Consider the following 6,119-nt stretch of genomic DNA (forward strand, 5'->3'; position numbering starts at 1 on the left):
GTTTACACATGATCTAGCATAGTGAATTTAGTGTGATGTGTCGGTTATTGTTTACACATGATCTAGCATAGTGAATTTAGTGTGATGTAGTCGGTTATTATTTACACATGATCTAGCATAGTGAATTTAGTGTGATGTAGTCGATTGTTTTACACATGATCTAGCATAGTGAATTTAGTGTGATGTGTCGGTTATTGTTTACACGTGATCTAGCATAGTGAATTTAGTGTGATGTGGTCGGTTATTGTTTATACATGATCTAGCATAGTGAATTTAGTGTGATGTGTCGGTTATTGTTTTACACGTGATCTAGCATAGTGAATTTAGTGTGATGTGTCGGTTATTGTTTACACGTGATCTAGCATAGTGAATTTAGTGTGATGTGTCGGTTATTGTTTACACATGATCTAGCATAGTGAATTTAGTGTGATGTAGTCGGTTATTATTTACACATGATCTAGCATAGTGAATTTAGTGTGATGTAGTCAATTGTTTTACACATGATCTAGCATAGTGAATTTAGTGTGATGTGTCGGTTATTGTTTACACGTGATCTAGCATAGTGAATTTAGTGTGATGTGGTCGGTTATTGTTTATACATGATCTAGCATAGTGAATTTAGTGTGATGTGTCGGTTATTGTTTTACACGTGATCTAGCATAGTGAATTTAGTGTGATGTGTCGGTTATTGTTTACACGTGATCTAGCATAGTGAATTTAGTGTGATGTGTCGGTTATTGTTTACACGTGATCTAGCATAGTGAATTTAGTGTGATGTGGTCGGTTATTGTTTACACATGATCCAGCATAGTGAATTTAGTGTGATGTGTCGGTTATTGTTTTACACGTGATCTAGCATAGTGAATTTAGTGTGATGTGTCGGTTATTGTTTAGACATGATCTAGCATAGTGAATTTAGTGTGATGTAGTCGGTTGTTTTACACATGATCTAGCATAGTGAATTTAGTGTGATGTGGTGGGTTATTGTTTACACATGATCTAGCATAGTGAATTTAGTGTGATGTGGTCGGTTATTGTTTACACATGATCTAGCATAGTGAATTTAGTGTGATGTGTCGGTTATTGTTTACACATGATCTAGCATAGTGAATTTAGTGTGATGTGTCGGTTATTGTTTAGACATGATCTAGTATAGTGAATTTAGTGTGATGTAGTTAGTTGTTTTACACATGATCTAGCATAGTGAATTTAGTGTGATGTAGTCGGTTATTGTTTACACATGATCTAGCATAGTGAATTTAGTGTGATGTGTCGGTTATTGTTTAGACATGATCTAGCATAGTGAATTTAGTGTGATGTAGTCGGTTGTTTTACACATGATCTAGCATAGTGAATTTAGTGTGATGTAGTCGGTTATTGTTTACACATGATCTAGCATAGTGAATTTAGTGTTATGTGGTCGGTTATTGTTTACACATGATTTAGCATATTGAATTTAGTGTGATGTAGTCGGTTGTTTTACACGTGATCTAGCATAGTGAATTTAGTGTGATGTGTCGGTTATTGTTTTACACGTGATCTAGCATAGTGAATTTAGTGTGATGTGTCGGTTATTGTTTACACGTGATCTAGCATAGTGAATTTAGTGTGATGTAGTCGGTTGTTTTACACATGATCTAGCATAGTGAATTTAGTGTGATGTGTCGGTTATTGTTTACACATGATCTAGCATAGTGAATTTAGTGTGATGTAGTCGGTTGTTTTACACGTGATCTAGCATAGTGAATTTAGTGTGATGTGGTGGGTTATTGTTTACACATGATCTAGCATAGTGAATTTAGTGTGATGTGTCGGTTATTGTTTACACATGATCTAGCATAGTGAATTTAGTGTGATGTAGTCGGTTATTATTTACACATGATCTAGCATAGTGAATTTAGTGTGATGTAGTCGATTGTTTTACACATGATCTAGCATAGTGAATTTAGTGTGATGTGTCGGTTATTGTTTACACGTGATCTAGCATAGTGAATTTAGTGTGATGTGGTCGGTTATTGTTTATACATGATCTAGCATAGTGAATTTAGTGTGATGTGTCGGTTATTGTTTTACACGTGATCTAGCATAGTGAATTTAGTGTGATGTGTCGGTTATTGTTTACACGTGATCTAGCATAGTGAATTTAGTGTGATGTGTCGGTTATTGTTTACACATGATCTAGCATAGTGAATTTAGTGTGATGTAGTCGGTTATTATTTACACATGATCTAGCATAGTGAATTTAGTGTGATGTAGTCGATTGTTTTACACATGATCTAGCATAGTGAATTTAGTGTGATGTGTCGGTTATTGTTTACACGTGATCTAGCATAGTGAATTTAGTGTGATGTGGTCGGTTATTGTTTATACATGATCTAGCATAGTGAATTTAGTGTGATGTGTCGGTTATTGTTTTACACGTGATCTAGCATAGTGAATTTAGTGTGATGTGTCGGTTATTGTTTACACGTGATCTAGCATAGTGAATTTAGTGTGATGTGTCGGTTATTGTTTACACGTGATCTAGCATAGTGAATTTAGTGTGATGTGGTCGGTTATTGTTTACACATGATCCAGCATAGTGAATTTAGTGTGATGTGTCGGTTATTGTTTTACACGTGATCTAGCATAGTGAATTTAGTGTGATGTGTCGGTTATTGTTTAGACATGATCTAGCATAGTGAATTTAGTGTGATGTAGTCGGTTGTTTTACACATGATCTAGCATAGTGAATTTAGTGTGATGTGGTGGGTTATTGTTTACACATGATCTAGCATAGTGAATTTAGTGTGATGTGTCGGTTATTGTTTGCACATGATCTAGCATAGTGAATTTAGTGTGATGTGTCGGTTATTGTTTAGACATGATCTAGCATAGTGAATTTAGTGTGATGTAGTCGGTTGTTTTACACATGATCTAGCATAGTGAATTTAGTGTGATGTAGTCGGTTACTGTTTACACATGATCTAGCATAGTGAATTTAGTGTGATGTGTCGGTTATTGTTTAGACATGATCTAGCATAGTGAATTTAGTGTGATGTAGTCGGTTGTTTTATACATGATCTAGCATAGTGAATATAGTGTGATGTAGTCGGTTATTGTTTACACATGATCTAGCATAGTGAATTTAGTGTGATGTGGTCGGTTATTGTTTACACATGATCTAGCATATTGAATTTAGTGTGATGTAGTCGGTTGTTTTACACGTGATCTAGCATAGTGAATTTAGTGTGATGTGTCGGTTATTGTTTTACACGTGATCTAGCATAGTGAATTTAGTGTGATGTGTCGGTTATTGTTTACACGTGATCTAGCATAGTGAATTTAGTGTGATGTAGTCGGTTGTTTTACACATGATCTAGCATAGTGAATTTAGTGTGATGTGTCGGTTATTGTTTACACATGATCTAGCATAGTGAATTTAGTGTGATGTAGTCGGTTGTTTTACACGTGATCTAGCATAGTGAATTTAGTGTGATGTGTCGGTTATTGTTTACACGTGATCTAGCATAGTGAATTTAGTGTGATGTGGTCGGTTATTGTTTACACATGATCTAGCATAGTGAATTTAGTGTGATGTGTCGGTTATTGTTTTACACGTGATCTAGCATAGTGAATTTAGTGTGATGTGTCGGTTATTGTTTACACATGATCTAGCATAGTGAATTTAGTGTGATGTGTCGGTTATTGTTTAGACATGATCTAGCATAGTGAATTTAGTGTGATGTAGTCGGTTGTTTTACACATGATCTAGCATAGTGAATTTAGTGTGATGTAGTCGGTTATTGTTTACACATGATCTAGCATAGTGAATTTAGTGTGATGTGTCGGTTATTGTTTAGACATGATCTAGCATAGTGAATTTAGTGTGATGTAGTCGGTTGTTTTACACATGATCTAGCATAGTGAATTTAGTGTGATGTAGTCGGTTATTGTTTACACGTGATCTAGCATAGTGAATTTAGTGTGATGTGGTCGATTGTTTTACACGTGATCTAGCATAGTGAATTTAGTGTGATGTGGTCGGTTATTGTTTACACATGATCTAGCATAGTGAATTTAGTGTGATGTGTCGGTTATTGTTTTACACATGATCTAGCATAGTGAATTTAGTGTGATGTGTCAGTTATTGTTTACACGTGATCTAGCTTAGTGAATTTAGTGTGATGTAGTCGATTGTTTTACACATGATCTAGCATAGTGAATTTAGTGTGATGTGTCGGTTATTGTTTACACATGATCTAGCATAGTGAATTTAGTGTGATGTAGTCGATTGTTTTACACGTGATCTAGCATAGTGAATTTAGTGTGATGTAGTTGATTGTTTTACACATGATCTAGCATAGTGAATTTAGTGTGATGTAGTCGGTTATTGTTTACACATGATCTAGCATAGTGAATTTAGTGTGATGTGTCGGTTATTGTTTACACATGATCTAGCATAGTGAATTTAGTGTGATGTGTCGGTTATTGTTTACACATGATCTAGCATAGTGAATTTAGTGTGATGTAGTCGGTTATTGTTTACACATGATCTAGCATAGTGAATTTAGTGTGATGTAGTCGGTTATTGTTTACACATGATCTAGCATAGTGAATTTAGTGTGATGTGGTCGGTTATTGTTTACACATGATCTAGCATAGTGAATTTAGTGTGATGTGTCGGTTATTGTTTACACATGATCTAGCATAGTGAATTTAGTGTGATGTGGTCGGTTATTGTTTACACATGATCTAGCATAGTGAATTTAGTGTGATGTGGTCGATTGTTTTACACGTGATCTAGCATAGTGAATTTAGTGTGATGTGGTCGGTTATTGTTTACACATGATCTAGCATAGTGAATTTAGTGTGATGTGTCGGTTATTGTTTTACACATGATCTAGCATAGTGAATTTAGTGTGATGTGTCGGTTATTGTTTACACATGATCTAGCATAGTGAATTTAGTGTGATGTAGTCGATTGTTTTACACGTGATCTAGCATAGTGAATTTAGTGTGATGTAGTTGATTGTTTTACACATGATCTAGCATAGTGAATTTAGTGTGATGTAGTCGGTTATTGTTTACACATGATCTAGCATAGTGAATTTAGTGTGATGTAGTCGGTTATTGTTTACACATGATCTAGCATAGTGAATTTAGTGTGATGTGTCGGTTATTGTTTACACATGATCTAGCATAGTGAATTTAGTGTGATGTAGTCGGTTATTGTTTACACATGATCTAGCATAGTGAATTTAGTGTGATGTAGTCGGTTATTGTTTACACATGATCTAGCATAGTGAATTTAGTGTGATGTGTCGGTTATTGTTTACACATGATCTAGCATAGTGAATTTAGTGTGATGTGGTGGGTTATTGTTTACACATGATCTAGCATAGTGAATTTAGTGTGATGTGGTGGGTTATTGTTTAGACATGATCTAGCATAGTGAATTTAGTGTGATGTGTCGGTTATTGTTTTACACATGATCTAGCATAGTGAATTTAGTGTGATGTGGTGGGTTATTGTTTACACGTGATCTAGCATAGTGAATTTAGTGTGATGTAGTCGGTTATTGTTTACACATGATCTAGCATAGTGAATTTAGTGTGATGTGGTCGGTTATTGTTTACACGTGATCTAGCATAGTGAATTTAGTGTGATGTGGTCGGTTATTGTTTACACGTGATCTAGCATAGTGAATTTAGTGTGATGTGGTCTTTACTTCTAGACCTACAGCACATCATAAAAATCGATAAGATGTCAAAAAATTAAATTAGTCAAGCATGAACGAAAAATTTCAACCTATTCCTTTCATTTGGGATAAAATCAAACACCTAGTTTACATTGCACAGTATATCGCCATTAATTATTAGTATATGTGTACTTTTAAATGTTGAGAATGGACCCAAAGCAAGAGATGTCTGTACAGTCATGTATTCAGCTTTAGTACAGGGTGTCCCTATAGTCATTAATCACCTGTTGCAACATGATACAGATGTTCCTATATTTAACTTTAGTACAGAGTGCCACAGGATGACAGGATCTATGGCAATACATGAACTTATTGAGTTCCATTTTGTCTGCTCATAGTTCAATGAATGACGGTGTTTAACATGCATGCACTGTTTCCT

The sequence above is a fragment of the Ostrea edulis genome, chromosome 2 (genome assembly GCF_947568905.1).
Source record: "Ostrea edulis chromosome 2, xbOstEdul1.1, whole genome shotgun sequence".
Lineage (NCBI taxonomy): Eukaryota > Metazoa > Mollusca > Bivalvia > Ostreida > Ostreidae > Ostrea > Ostrea edulis.